We start from the raw sequence: 15,232 nt of genomic DNA, 5'->3' as shown, positions 1-15,232 counted from the left end.
CAATACCAAAGACCTGTTCAAACGTCAATGGAGACAAGTTCAAAGCCTTGCAAACACCCTTTGGGACAGATGGAAAAGACAATACCTTTCTACCCTGCAGTCAAGGAGCAAGTGGCAAGTTGCCAAACCCAACTTAAAACCAGGTGACATTGTGCTCGTCAGAGATTGCCAGTCACAACGCAACGAATGGCCTTTAAGTCTTGTCACCAAGACGTTCCCAAGCAAGGATGGGAAGGTTCGTAAGGTTGAGGTCAAGATCTGTAAGCGAGGAGAGACTAAGTTGTTCCTCAGACCAGTGACTGAACTATTCTTATTGTTATCTGTTTAGAGTTTAAAATATGGTACCAGTGATACCAGACGGGGAGTGTCATGCCTTCAGCATTTGCTTTGTGTAGATCTGATTACTTTTACTACAGAAAGTTGTATTATTGCCCCATCTAGTGGTCAGTCCCATCAATTAATTTGACCCTCATAGCCTCTTGTAGCCAGTCTTGCAATGCATTCTGGGATGAAGAAGCTGGGATCAGCCTTTCTACTTCCCTCATGGTCCCAGACAGTCATGCTTTACATGGGTCCAACTCTCATATAGCATTCGATGGTGAGTTTGTATATTAAATGTCTCATCTCAACCTGTTTAGCCAGTGAGTAATGTTAGCTGCACTGTAGTTTATACTCGCACATGTAATCACATGTTTGCACAGCCTATGTTATATGTACTTGTGTATATCCATTTTGCTTTTCACATGCATATCATAATTGCATATTCTTGTTTCATTAACAGTTTTACCTCATTATCACATATCATCATATCGTATTGTACATCAAATCAACGCATCATATCTGTGATCCCTTTACTGAATAATAAAACACCGTTCTACAAACACCTCTTCTGAACAGATTATTGAAAAGTAAAGGTGGTTATACTGTAGGCTTCAAATTTGCCAGAAAGGGCTTAGTGAGAGGCTGAACAACCACCTGTAGTTCGCATTGTGCGTTGGAAGGCACAAAGTAAGCAGACGGGAGGAGAAGTCAGGATAGTGCGCAAGGGCATCCTTTTCTCTTAGTCCGTAGAGGATGCTGGGGTCACATTAAGAACCATGGGGTATAGACGGGATCCGCAAGAGACATGGGCACTTTAAGACTTTCAAAGGGTGTGAACTGGCTCCTCCCTCTATGCCCCTCCTCCAGACTCCAGTTATAGGAACTGTGCCCAGGGAGACGGACATTTCGAGGAAAGGATTTATTGTTAAACTAAGGTGAGCATCTTACCAGCTCACACCTTAAGCATGCCGCAGAACGTGGCATTCAACAGAACACAAGCCAACGGCATGAACAATTGCAGCAAAAAGCTGACCAGAACCATAACACAACATGTGTATAACCACAAGTAATAACTGCAGACACAGTATGGACTGGGACGGGTGCCCAGCATCCTCTACGGACTAAGAGAAAAGGATTTACCGGTAGGTATTAAAATCCTATTTTCTCATACGACCTAGAGGATGCTGGGGTCACATTAAGAACCATGGGGTTATACCAAAGCTCTTGAACGGGTGGGAGAGTGCGTACGACTCTGCAGCACCGAATGACCCAACTTGAGGTTATCATCAGCCAAGGTATCAAACTTGTAAAACTTAGCAAAAGTGTTTACTAAATAGCTGCTCGGCAAAGTTGCAATGCCGAGACTCCCCGACCAGCTGCCCAGGATGAACCCACCTTTCTAGTAGAATGGGTCTTCACCTAATTCAGTAACGGCAATCCTGCCGTGGAATGAGCATGCTGAATCTTACCACAGATCCAGCGCATAATGGTCTACATGGAAGCAGGACACCCAATCCTGTTGGGAGCATACAGGACAAACAGAGCCTCTGTTTTCCTAATCTGAACTGTTCTGGTGACATAAATTTTCAAAGTTCTGACCACAGCCAGAGACTTTGACTCAACGAAGGTGTCAGTGGCCAAAGGCACCATGTGGAAAGATGAACCACCTTCGGCAGAAATTGTTGACGTGTCCTCAATTCTGCTCTATCTTCATGAAAGATCAAAGATCAAAAGCTCTTGTGATACTGCATGGTTTGTACTGTTTTCCATGTGCTCCCAGATCTTTCAAGCAAGTAGCATGGTCAAGAAAGTTCTGTTTGAAAAGTAACAACATTTACTGTCATTGTTATAGAATTTGGGAGAAAAAACAAGAAGAAATCTGCACTGTTGACGCACTGGACAGAATGAATGAATCATAAAATATAACCTTTATTAAGTATGTATTCAAATTGGATAAATATTAATATTATTATCCCAAACTGCAGTGAAACATAAAGGTTAAAATCACAGAACTAACATACATGTGCATAAGAAGAATAAAGAGATGTGAAAAAAAGGTTTAAAAAGCGTGTCCGTGTGTGATTATTTTTGAAGGCACAACCCTGGCGGGGTTGTTTATATAGATATATATGTTGCTAATAATCACTTTCTAGCGTAATGTTATTAAATAGCTGTTAGTATCTATGTCGTCAGGTACCACTGGGTCATATCCTATATACTCCCTTCACTCAATAGGGGTTACCTCCCGGGAAGCCATCCCCATTGGCGAATTTGTGGGGGTGATTGAGTATAACCGGTAAGCTAGCCTCCAATTTGTGGGGTGCTTAGGTAGATGGGGATCACTTATTTCTCTGTGTCCCCTAAGACTATATTCCTAAATTCAATACCATAGGGGGATAGCTTTCTATATCGGATAAGGAATCACTTGATAGGGAAATCTCTATGCATCATGGAAAGATCATATTTATTAATATCCAAACTAAAAAAAATGATGAATAGCTTTAATTTAGCTGTTTAGATATAGTTAATTGGCGAGATATACCAACAGGTGCGGTTGCCTTAAGGAATATGGCAATTCCAATATAAATAGCAGCCCTCCTTCATATAATCAGCCAGATCTTATTAAATCTGGTCCAGATATAGCCGTTCAGATATACTTAATTGACAACATATATCAATCGGTGGGGTTGCCTTAAGGAATATAGCAATTCCAATTCTCATATAAATAGCAACCTTCCTTCATATATTCAGCCAGATCTTATTTAATCTGATCTAGGCGTAGGCAATAATGCTTTCCTTAGAGGTATAGCCACCTCAATTCTTATTAGGAAGCAAAGTGTCTGTCATAATGGTTTATCCAATTCATCTAAGAAATAATATATTCCATGTGTCAGAGATTCATTACTCTCTATTTACACTGTTAAAGAGTTAATTCTTATTATGTTACAGTGTAATGAAATTATCATATAGGGAGATGTGGCAATTCCATGTGCTATATATATAATAACCCTTAGTGGTCCAGATTCCACAATGAGGAATTTTCTTATAAACCGCTGAAACACACAGCTGTTTGACTGACTTCCAAATATATCTATCTCACTTTGTAACAGTCTTATGATAGAGAAACTGTTACATATTCGGTCACTTAGTTATCTAAAGGTAAACAGACTCAATGTGAGGGTAATATAATATATCAAATGCGCTGTCAATAATCGTGGTAACTGGTGTAATAATGTGGTATATTGAGTATGCTAGTAAGGCATATAACTGCTCTCCAGCCTTTAAGTGTTACCAATCAATTTGTTACACTGTAAAGGATTTATGGTGTCCTGTTAGGACATGCAGCTGCTAGGCTGACTCAAAGATTTATCCATTTGTAACAATTATGTAACAGTTATATACATGTTACTGGTATTACATAGAAATAGTATGACACAGGCCAGCAGTCCCATGTGTCTAGATTCCACAATAGGAGATTTTCTTTGTCTTATAAACTGCTGGAACACACAGCTGCTAGACTGACTTCAAATATATATATTACTTTGTAACAGTCTTATAGTAAAGAGACTGTTACACACTGTCATTTAGTTATCTCAAGGTTAGCAGATTCTGTGTGAGGATAGTGTTCTGTTAGAACATGCAGCTGCTAGGCTGACTCATAGAAAATGTATCCATTTGTAACAAATGACACATACAGCATTAAATTAATATCTATAGCAGCCCATGTGACATCTCTACTCTTATCATAATTGTCTGGTTATTGCCAATCTGGACAGCAGGAGTGATATATATTCACTAGTCCCAATATTCCATCATATAAATATACCCACACTGATATACTTTCTTATCAAGAGTTATTAGTAGCTATCTGTATGCACTTTAGACATTGTAATTGCTAAGTGACATCATATCTAGTGTATTCCTTTCTTATAGCTCAGCTTCTATTCCCTATTAGTGGAGACTAACAGCTAACATCATAATCATATATTTTTGTTTTATAACATTTCACATGAGTCAAATACACGCGGACACGCCGTGCCCTACACGCGTGTTTCACTGCATCTATGGCAACTTACATTAAAGCTAACAAGAAAGCACACTCGTTCTGTCTTTAAACTGATAAAAGAAACCCCAATAATATGGGGCATGCAAAAATTGAGACAAAACTCAGTTTTGCTCCTCTCCACGGAAATCTTTAGTAAAAGGCGAAAGATTTGTTCGTTCTGAAGAGAAACCAGAGCATGACCAAGATTCCACCTGTCGCCTGAGTGCCATGCCAGCAGTCCTCATTCAGCTCAAAGTGAGCACCCAATATGAAAGAAAGAAAGCAGATTTCTCACCAGGCTTCCCCTTGCTATAAGCATGGTTTGTACTCTTTTCCATGTGCTCCCAGATCTTTCAAGCAATTAGTATGGTCAAGAAAGTTCTGCTTGAAAAGAAACAGACATTTACTGTCATTGTTATACAAATTAACTTACATTAAAGCCAACAAGAAAGCACACTCGTTCTGTCTTTAAACTGATAAAAGAAACCCCAATAATATGGGGCATGCAAAAATTGAGATAAAACTCAGTTTTGCTCCTCTCCACGGAAATCTTTAATAAAAGGCGAAAGATTTGTTCATTCTGAAGAGAAACCAGAGCATGACCAAGATTCCACCTGTCGCCTGAGTGCCATGCCAGCAGTCCTCATTCAGATCAAAGTGAGCGCCCAATTTGAAAGAAAGCAGATTTCTCACCTGGCTTCTCCTTGCTATAAGCATGGTTTGTACTGTATTCCATGTGCTCCCAGATCTTTCAAGCAAGTAGCATGGTCAAGAAAGTTCTGTTTGAAAAGAAACAAACATTTACTGTAATTTCTATGCAAATGAGCTTTCATTAAAGCACACTCATTCTATCTTTAAACCGATAAAAGAAACCCCAAAAAGATGGGGCATGCAAAAATTGAGGTAAAACTCAGTTTTGCTCCTCTCCACGGAAATCTTTAGTAAAAGGCGAAAGATTTGTTCGTTCTGAAGAGAAACCAGAGCATGACCAAGATTTTCATCTGAAAATATGTGTTCTCCCTGCAGTTGTTGTCCCCAGATGAGAGTTCCCTTGTGCTGCCTCAGTTGAATCTCCTTTACTTGACAGAGATGTGCCTGAGCAGCGGCCCTCCCCAGCCCTATCCCAAATCATACTTATTTTGCATAGGAGATACCATGGTCATGAAGATTGTTTTCCCAGGGTGAGGTTCATTCATTGCATTCTGGGTATGCTGACCCCTGTGATTTCCCCAAATGTGGGAAACTCGACTGCATTATTTGTGGTAGTGGGGGACTGTGTTTGTGCTTTCCTCTGGTCAGCTCTGGTAAAAGTCAGATTTCTTTGTCTCAGATCTTCCTCTAGCCTTGTTCTTCTTTCGAGAGTTCCCTTGTGCTGCCTCAGTTGGATCTCCTTCACTTGACAGGGGGTGCCCGAGCAGCAATCCTCCACAGCTCTAGCCCAACTCCTACTTACCTGCCAGGTGAGATACTATGATCTTCACTGTTAGGGCAATCAGGATGTGGAATTCCCTGCCAGGGAAGGTGGTAATGGCGGACTCTGTAATTGGATTTAAAAAAGGAATGGATACATTTCTGAATGAAAAAGCTATCCAAGGTTATAATACTTAAAATATCAACATGGTTAATCCGGGGGTAACATGAGTTATAGTAGCTAACTAGTCATAAAACATTATTCAGCAAGTATGTAGAATCATCACAACTTAAAACAGGTTGAACACGATGGGCAATTTGCCTCTATTCAACCTCAAAAACTATGTTACTATATGTTACTATATTACTATGTTACTGTAGTATACAGAAAACCAAAATTCAATGAACAGTGATAGTGAGCACTGATGAGGATACTAGAACTGACACTGAGCAGCAAGATGCAGCACTGGACTATTAGTAATGTACTGTAGTATGCTGAGCACCACAATGCAGCACAAGACAATGAGCAGTGATACTGAGCACTGATGAGGATACTACTGAGAACTGACACTGAGCAGGAGAGACACACTACTAGTATTACTCAGCAGCAATAAGTAACCACTGATACTGAGCACTGATATTGAGATTTCCACTGAGAGAACATAGCCACGTCCATTCCGCTCTCTCTTCAATGCACGAGTAAAAATGTCGGCAACGCACAGCTCTTTATATGGAATCCGAATCTCGCGAGAATCCGACAGCGGGATGATGACATTTTCCCTTGTTCAGGTTTTCCGAGTCAGGCGGGAACAACCGAGCCTGCCTCGGACCAGTGTAAACCACGTGGAGTTCGTGGGGAATTCGGTTCTCGGAGAACCGAACCCGCTCCTCTCTACCTTATACCCATCAATTTTTTTATTTTCAATCTAAGCCCCTGCAGTTTTCTGTAAGCATATGCTTCGCTATGATGATCAACAAGTCACAAGGGCAAACACTCAGGGCTTGAGGCGTAGATCTTAGGACCAGCTGCTACAAGCATGGCAGAGGTGTCACTATTACTGGTGACACCCAGAGAGGTGGCGAGGGAGATTGTAATGCAGTGCGCGCAGATAAGCAGCGCAATGGTAAAAAGGAGGCATGGTTTCATAGGTAGGGGCGTGGCCTGGTGGCCTGAATCTACATTTTGTTGCTCCGGGTGTCCCGGGGGTTGGGGGCTGCACCCGGGGACTAGTGTGTGAGCGGTGCTGGCTCCTGCACAGTGAAAAGGCATGGCCACCCAGCATGACGCCTCCCTTCTTGACCATGCTGTAATTGCAGTCGCACTGCAGTTCAGCGTGATCATAAAAAATGGTGTAGCCTCCTGCTGGTGCAGACTGTATGTGCGCGCAGGAAGCCGCCACCATTTTTGTGATCACAGCGGCTGAATGTGATGTCATACAGCCGCTGTGACCACGCCCCCTGTGTCTCCTCCGTTGCAGACCCCATTTTGAAGCCTTGCACCCGCACCGCTCCATCCCTGACTTGGAAATGGAGTGTTGCTGACCCACCTATCCCCCCCCCCCCCCGCCCTGATTGACAGGCAGAGGCGATCGCATTCTCTGCGGGGTGCCGCAGAAAATGCAGGCACATGCGTATGCTCTTAGCAATTTTTGCAGTTGGATCGCTTATTGTGATTGCAATCCAACCTGAATCAGGCCCTATTACCTATCACAATGCGCTGCGGGCAGTACAAAATTGGGTTAATATAGGAGAAAAACCCCCAGACCTGTGCTCCTTAACTGTTCCTGGTGGCTAGTGGAGCGGCTGCCCAGTAATCAGTGTCCACGCCAGTGCGCACACGGTCCACCCCCTACGGCCACGCTCCCCTTCATCAGCGGCCTCGTGATCCGGAAGGGTGGTGTGTGTGTGACTGACCTTAGGATGAAAGCGGAGCCTCCGCTGCAGTGACCCAGCAACCGGGGCACGGGAGTATACAGCGCCGCTGGGAGTGATGAAGCTGCAGTAAAGATGTCTATTAGACCTAGCCTGCTGCAGCCCTTGTAGATTCTCATAAAAAAAGTTCTTCTTTTCTTGTCAAAATTTATAGCTAAGAATAGGCTGCCTGAGGCAGGCCCCTGTTAAGTGGCCTGCTACTGAAGGCACCAACTACAAACTGAGCTCCCTGTTCATGGAAGCGGGGTTATAGAGGAGAATGCACTGAGCATCTTGGGAACAGTCAAAAGCTTTGAGCCGGTTGGTGCCTCAGATCAAGATCCTACTCTACACCCCAATGTGAATCCTTGTGGAGTCCAGTGTACCCCACAGAAGAAATAAATGTGTCACACCCATTGGCAGCAACCTTAGAATAGCTGCTGACGGGCACAATTGAGAATGGAAGGGGGGGGGGGGGGGACATTTGAATCCAGCACATAAATGCAATTCAAATATGTAATTTGTACCTTCCTATTTTAAAATATAATGGATGAACCTCACCCTGTGAGAACAATCTTCATGATCAAGAAATCTCATATGCAAAATAAGTATGAGTTGGGATAGGGCTGGGGAGGGTGTCTGCTCTGGCAGCCCCTCCCCCGTCAAGTTAAGGAGATTCAACTGAGGAAGCACAAGGGAACTCTCGTCTGCGGACAACAACTGCAGGGAGACCACATCTTTTCAGATGAACATGGGAGGGCGGAAGGCTGCCTAATACTGAAGCACCATCAAATATCAAACCATATGCAACATCTAGTACAAGCATTCCTGGGGGAAGGTCTGCAGCAGACGGATTTGCATACAGTGATGTTATCCAAGCAGTGGGCCAAAGTTGGCTGGAACCCTCATCTGCATATGAAAAGAGAAAAGGGGCGTGCAGGGCATGGCGGCCTTTTGCAGTGCTTGGATGACCCCTAGTTCTCATTAAACACCCCCACCCTCCTTTGGTGTGGGGCTCATGTTGGCCATGCCCCATCCCCTGAAGCATTCAAGCTGATTTCTTGCAGCAGCTGGGCACTGTAACAGCTCCAGAGCTGTTCTGTAAGGCAAGTAAAAGGGTGTGGGCCCTACAGCACCACCTGTAGTTCGCATTGTGCGTTGGAAGGCACAAAGTAAGCAGACGGGAGGAGAAGTCAGGATAGTGCGCAAGGGCATCCTTTTCTCTTAGTCCGTAGAGGATGCTGGGGTCACATTAAGAACCATGGGGTATAGACGGGATCCGCAAGAGACATGGGCACTTTAAGACTATCAAAGGGTGTGAACTGGCTCCTCCCTCTATGCCCCTCCTCCAGACTCCTGTTATAGGAACTGTGCCCAGGGAGACGGACATTTCGAGGAAAGGATTTATTGTTAAACTAAGGTGAGCATCTTACCAGCTCACACCTTAAGCATGCCGCAGAACGTGGCATTCAACAGAACACAAGCCAACGGCATGAACAATTGCAGCAAAAAGCTGACCAGAACCATAACACAACATGTGTATAACCACAAGTAATAACTGCAGACACAGTATGGACTGGGACGGGTGCCCAGCATCCTCTACAGACTAAGAGAAAAGGATTTACCGGTAGGTATTAAAATCCTATTTTCTCATACGACCTAGAGGATGCTGGGGTCACATTAAGAACCATGGGGTTATACCAAAGCTCTTGAACGGGTGGAAGAGTGCGTACGACTCTGCAGCACCGAATGACCCACCTTGAGGTTATCATCGGCCAAGGTATCAAACTTGTAAAACTTAGCAAAAGTGTTTACTAAATAGCTGCTCGGCAAAGTTGCAATGCCGAGACTCCCCGACCAGCTGCCCAGGATGAACCCACCTTTCTAGTAGAATGGGTCTTCACCTAATTCAGTAACGGCAATCCTGCCGTGGAATGAGCATGCTGAATCTTACCACAGATCCAGCGCATAATGGTCTGCATGGAAGCAGGACACCCAATCCTGTTGGGAGCATACAGGACAAACAGAGCCTCTGTTTTCCTAATCTGAACCGTTCTGGTGACATAAATTTTCAAAGTTCTGACCACAGCCAGAGACTTTGACTCAACGAAGGTGTCAGTGGCCAAAGGCACCATGTGGAAAGATGAACCACCTTCGGCAGAAATTGTTGACGTGTCCTCAATTCTGCTCTATCTTCATGAAAGATCAAATAAAGGCTCTTGTGATACTGCATGGTTTGTACTGTTTTCCATGTGCTCCCAGATCTTTCAAGCAAGTAGCATGGTCAAGAAAGTTCTGTTTGAAAAGAAACAAACATTTACTGTCATTGTTATGCAAATAAACTTACATTAAAGCTAACAAGAAAGCACACTCGTTCTGTCTTTAAACTGATAAAAGAAACCCCAATAATATGGGCATACCTCCCAACTTTGTCGGCTCGCATAGAGGGACACACGCGTGGCGAAGTCGCGCGCGCTCCCAAAAAGGGCGTGGCCTAAGTAAAAGGGGGTGTGGCTTCGCGCGAGGAACCGCGATCGCGAGTCACGCCCCCGTTTTCGGCACTGAGGGGGCATGCCCAGCGCTCTGTGAGCCGCTGGCATGCCACCTCTCCCTCTGACTTCAGTGAATAGACGCTGTGCGCATGCGCACAGCGTCTATTCACCGCTGCTCTGCTAAGCAGGGCAGCGACAGACAGAGCCTCCCAACTGTCCTCCCCACCGCGGGACACTGCGGCCCGCAGGTGGGACAGCGGGACAGTCCCCAAAAAACGGGACTGTCCCGCGAAAATCGGGACAGTTGGGAGGTATGATATGGGGCATGCAAAAATTGAGATAAAACTCAGTTTTGCTCCTCTCCACGGAAATCTTTAATAAAAGGCGAAATATTTGTTAGTTCTGAAGAGAAACCAGAGCATGACCAAGATTCCACCTGTCGCCTGAGTGCCATGCCAGCAGTTCTCATTCAGCCAGGGCCGGCGCTACCACTAGGCAGCTTTAGGCAGCTGCCTATGGGCGGCGACCACTGGAGGGCGGCACTGCTTAGTGAACGAAAGTGAAAGAGAACACTTTTTTATCATGTGCCTCAGCAGAAACAGAGGAGCTGCTCGTGTGCGCCCACCACGTCTGTCTGACTCTGCCTTCAAAAGTGAGTTGACTGACTGTGTGCCTACTTCTGCAACCCTGCCGTGCCGCCGCCCCCCCACCTCTGCGATCATAACACATTCCACTATGTTATGTGGGCTATGTGCAGCCTGCTGCCGCCTGTGCTCCTGAGTCCGGGGTCCCGGGTCCCACAGTATCAGCCTATCACTGACTACCCGCCGCTCCCCCACGCGATGGTCTCCCGCGTCCCCCCCCATCACCCCTGCATTTGGGCACAGGGCACATGAAGGAGAGTCACCCGCTGGCCTGGTCCGCTCCGCATCACTGACTACCCGCCGCTCCCCCACGCGATGGTCTCCCGCGCCGCGTCCCCCCCCCCCATCACCCCTGCATTTGGGCACAGGGCACATGAAGGAGAGTCACCCGCTGGCCTGGTCCGCACTGCTGCCGCATCGGGCGCCGTCTCTCCCTACAATCCAGTGCAAATTGTTATCCGCGCTACCCCCCCAATCCCGCGACCGGCTCCCGCATCAGTACCTGCTGCTGCCTCTTTTTGTGACAAGCGCCCCCACAGCTATTAGGCTCCCGCTGCACCCCCCCCCCTCCCCTCCTGCATCTTGTAGCTTTGTTCACTTCCCCCCCCCCCTTCTGCATCTTGTAGCTTTGTTCACTTCTCCCCCCCCTTCTGCATCTTGTAGCTATGTTCACTTCTCCCCCCCTTCTGCATCTTGTAGCTATGTTCACTTCTCCCCCCCCACCTCTGCCTCTTCTAATTACCAGCTCCCCCACAGCTATTAGGCTCCCGTTGCTCCCCCCCCCCTCCTGCATCTTGTAGCTAGGTTCACTTCTTTCCCCCCCCCCCCCTCTGCCTCTTCTTATTACCAGCTCCCCCACAGCTATTAGGCTCCCGCTGCTCCCCCCCCCCCCTCCTGCATCTTGTAGCTAGGTTCACTTCTTCCCCCCCCTCTGCCTCTTCTTATTTAATTTATGTGAAAGGCAATAGGTTCTGCAGCAGCTGCGCCTCTCTAGTGCCTGAGAGGTGGCAGCTGTCTGTAGGTGGCCACAATAAACGGCCACAGTAATATACACGTGTGTGTGTGTATATATATATATATATACACATATATACACACATATACACACAACACAGTATATCCATCTATGTATAAACACAGTACATCTATCTTGATAGATCTTTTTAGATATATATATATGGACCGGATTAAAGACTTTTTTACTTTACAACAGTCTGCTGAGTGCCGCTGATTTCCTTTCCACTATATATATATATATATATATATATATATATAGTAACCTGTTTCCTCTGTCACTCCATAAGGGTACATGCTCACATGCATATGGTATCCAAATAGCTGGCGGCACTCAGAGGCTTGTACAAAGTGGAAAAAAAACCCTGTGCAGGGTGTGTTGTTTATTAAATGTGACATTTGGGGACCGTTCCCCTTCTTCAAGATAGGGGATACGGTCCCTGAAACGTCACATTTAATAAACACACCACCCTGCAGAGGTTTTTTTTTTTAACTTTGTACAAGCATCTAGGGCTTGGGGGGGACTGGGGAACTGGTGTAGCGGTGTTGGAGGATGTGTCAAAATTATTATGTATGTATATACTATATATATATGTATTTATGGGTGGCACTCCTGTATTTATGGGTGGCACTCCACATGTTTCAAAGAAGTACAGTATGCACATATGCGGAAATACAACTGTAGCTTATCAACTTTTCAGATGCTTTAATGTTGCATCTTTTGACAAAACATCCAATATTAAAGATTCAATATCAAAGCATCCGAAACGTTGTTAAGCTATTTCTGCGCAAGTGCTGCGCACAAGTACAGGAGTATATTGTATATATTTATAAAGCTTAAAAGGAGCTTAGAAGACGCTACCTACGCACTGTTTCACCTGAGAGGCCGGGCATTGGGGGGGGCGATGAAGATTTGCCTAGGGTGCCGAGGAACCTTGCACCGGCCCTGCATTCAGCTGAAAGTGAGCACCCAATTTGAATGAAAGAAAGCAGATTTCTCACCAGGCTTCCCCTTGCTATAAACATGGTTTGTACTCTTTTCCATGTGCTCCCAGATCTTTCAAGCAATTAGTGTGGTCAAGAAAGTTCTGTTTGAAAAGAAACAAACATTTACTGTAATTTCTATGCAAATGAGCTTACATTAAAGCACACTCGTTCTATCTTTAAACAGATAAAATAAAACCCCAATAAGATGGGGCAAGGAAAAAATGAGATAAAACTCAGTTTTGCTCCTCTCCACGGAAATCTTTAGTAAAAGGCGAAAGATTTGTTCGTTCTGAAGAGAAACCAGAGCATGACCAAGATTCCACCTGTCGCCTGAGTGCCATGCCAGCAGTTCTCATTCAGCTCAAAGTGAGCACCCAATTTGAAAGAAAGAAAGCAGATTTCTCACCAGGCTTCCCCTAGCTATAAACATGGTTTGTACTCTTTTCCATGTGTTCCCAGATCTTTCAAGCAATTAGTATAGTCAAGAAAGTTCTGTTTGAAAAGAAACAAACATTTACTGTCATTTCTATGCAAATGAGCTTACATTAAAGCACACTCGTTCTATCTTTAAACCGATAAAATAAAACCCCAATAAGATGGGGCATGCAAAATTTGAGATAAAACTCAGTTTTGCTCCTCTCCACGGAAATCTTTAGTAAAAGGCAAAGATTTGTTCGTTCTGAAGAGAAACCAGAGCATGACCAAGATTCCACCTGTCGCCTGAGTGCCATGCCAGCAGTCCTCATTCAGCTCAAAGTGAGCACCCAATTTGAAAGAAAGAAAGCAGATTTCTCACCAGGCTTCCCCTTGCTATAAGCATGGTTTGTACTCTTTTCCATGTGCTCCCAGATCTTTCAAGCAATTAGTATGGTCAAGAAAGTTCTGCTTGAAAAGAAACAGACATTTACTGTCATTGTTATACAAATAAACTTACATTAAAGCTAACAAGAAAGCACACTCGTTCTGTCTTTAAACTGATAAAAGAAACCCCAATAATATGGGGCATGCAAAAATTGAGATAAAACTCAGTTTTGCTCCTCTCCACGGAAATCTTTAATAAAAGGCGAAAGATTTGCTCATTCTGAAGAAAAACCAGACCATGACCAAGATTCCACCTGTCGCCTGAGTGCCATGCCAGCAGTCCTCATTCAGATCAAAGTGAGCGCCCAATTTGAAAGAAAGCAGATTTCTCACCTGGCTTCTCCTTGCTATAAGCATGGTTTGTACTGTATTCCATGTGCTCCCAGATCTTTCAAGCAAGTAGCATGGTCAAGAAAGTTCTCTTTGAAAAGAAACAAACATTTACTGTAATTTCTATGCAAATGAGCTTTCATTAAAGCACACTCATTCTATCTTTAAACCGATAAAAGAAACCCCAAAAAGATGGGGCATGCAAAAATTGAGGTAAAACTCAGTTTTGCTCCTCTCCACGGAAATCTTTAGTAAAAGGCGAAAGATTTGTTCGTTCTGAAGAGAAACCAGAGCATGACCAAGATTTTCATCTGAAAATATGTGTTCTCCCTGCAGTTGTTGTCCCCAGATGAGAGTTCCCTTGTGCTGCCTCAGTTGAATCTCCTTTACTTGACAGAGATGTGCCTGAGCAGCGGCCCTCCCCAGCCCTATCCCAAATCATACTTATTTTGCATAGGAGATACCATGGTCATGAAGATTGTTCTCCCAGGGTGAGGTTCATTCATTGCATTCTGGGTATGCTGACCCCTGTGATTTCCCCAAATGTGGGAAACTCGACTGCATTATTTGTGGTAGTGGGGGACTGTGTTTGTGCTTTCCTCTGGTTAGCTCTGGTAAAAGTCAGATTTCTTTGTCTCAGATCTTCCTCTAGCCTTGTTCTTCTTTCGAGAGTTCCCTTGTGCTGCCTCAGTTGGATCTCCTTCACTTGACAGGGGGTGCCCGGAGCAGCAATCCTCCACAGCTCTAGCCGAACTCCTACTTACCTGCCAGGTGAGATACTATGATCTTCACTGTTAGGGCAATCAGGATGTGGAATTCCCTGCCAGGGAAGGTGGTAATGGCGGACTCTGTAATTGGATTTAAAAAAGGAATGGATACATTTCTGAATGAAAAAGCTATCCAAGGTTATAATACTTAAAATATCAACATGGTTAATCCGGGGGTAACATGAGTTATAGTAGCTAACTAGTCATAAAACATTATTCAGCAAGTATGTAGAATCATCACAACTTAAAACAGGTTGAACACGATGGGCAATTTGCCTCTATTCAACCTCAAAAACTATGTTACTATATGTTACTATATTACTATGTTACTGTAGTATACAGAAAACCAAAATGCAATAAACAGTGATAGTGAGCACTGATGAGGATACTAGAACTGACACTGAGCAGCAAGATGCAGCACTGGACTATTAGTAATGTACTGTAGTATGC

The 15,232-nt window shown here is 44.5% G+C and overlaps 10 non-coding genes across 10 annotated transcripts; 2 read left to right on the top strand and 8 right to left on the bottom strand.

The window, feature by feature from the left end:
- Positions 1 to 4,448: 4,448 nt before the first annotated feature.
- LOC134982382 (U5 spliceosomal RNA) lies at positions 4,449 to 4,564 on the bottom strand. Its single transcript, XR_010191082.1, has one exon. It is a non-coding gene; the product is annotated as a U5 spliceosomal RNA (small nuclear RNA).
- A 286-nt stretch (positions 4,565 to 4,850) lies between these two features.
- On the bottom strand, positions 4,851 to 4,966 carry LOC134982415 (U5 spliceosomal RNA). Its single transcript, XR_010191113.1, has one exon. It is a non-coding gene; the product is annotated as a U5 spliceosomal RNA (small nuclear RNA).
- Positions 4,967 to 5,236: 270 nt separating this feature from the next.
- Positions 5,237 to 5,352, bottom strand: LOC134982340 (U5 spliceosomal RNA). The gene has a single exon (XR_010191045.1). It is a non-coding gene; the product is annotated as a U5 spliceosomal RNA (small nuclear RNA).
- Positions 5,353 to 5,496: 144 nt separating this feature from the next.
- LOC134982501 (U1 spliceosomal RNA) lies at positions 5,497 to 5,660 on the top strand. The gene has a single exon (XR_010191191.1). It is a non-coding gene; the product is annotated as a U1 spliceosomal RNA (small nuclear RNA).
- Positions 5,661 to 10,488: 4,828 nt separating this feature from the next.
- Positions 10,489 to 10,601, bottom strand: LOC134982465 (U5 spliceosomal RNA). Its single transcript, XR_010191159.1, has one exon. It is a non-coding gene; the product is annotated as a U5 spliceosomal RNA (small nuclear RNA).
- Positions 10,602 to 13,017: 2,416 nt separating this feature from the next.
- Positions 13,018 to 13,133, bottom strand: LOC134982408 (U5 spliceosomal RNA). The gene has a single exon (XR_010191107.1). It is a non-coding gene; the product is annotated as a U5 spliceosomal RNA (small nuclear RNA).
- Positions 13,134 to 13,408: 275 nt separating this feature from the next.
- On the bottom strand, positions 13,409 to 13,523 carry LOC134982425 (U5 spliceosomal RNA). The gene has a single exon (XR_010191122.1). It is a non-coding gene; the product is annotated as a U5 spliceosomal RNA (small nuclear RNA).
- Positions 13,524 to 13,809: 286 nt separating this feature from the next.
- LOC134982450 (U5 spliceosomal RNA) lies at positions 13,810 to 13,925 on the bottom strand. The gene has a single exon (XR_010191145.1). It is a non-coding gene; the product is annotated as a U5 spliceosomal RNA (small nuclear RNA).
- Positions 13,926 to 14,195: 270 nt separating this feature from the next.
- On the bottom strand, positions 14,196 to 14,311 carry LOC134982339 (U5 spliceosomal RNA). The gene has a single exon (XR_010191044.1). It is a non-coding gene; the product is annotated as a U5 spliceosomal RNA (small nuclear RNA).
- Positions 14,312 to 14,455: 144 nt separating this feature from the next.
- Positions 14,456 to 14,619, top strand: LOC134982612 (U1 spliceosomal RNA). Its single transcript, XR_010191292.1, has one exon. It is a non-coding gene; the product is annotated as a U1 spliceosomal RNA (small nuclear RNA).
- Positions 14,620 to 15,232: the final 613 nt, after the last annotated feature.

This window comes from Pseudophryne corroboree, assembly GCF_028390025.1.
Source record: "Pseudophryne corroboree isolate aPseCor3 chromosome 12 unlocalized genomic scaffold, aPseCor3.hap2 SUPER_12_unloc_1, whole genome shotgun sequence".
Lineage (NCBI taxonomy): Eukaryota > Metazoa > Chordata > Amphibia > Anura > Myobatrachidae > Pseudophryne > Pseudophryne corroboree.
The sequence above is the reverse complement of the archived record's forward strand: the minus strand, read 5'-3'. Positions and strand labels throughout refer to the sequence as shown.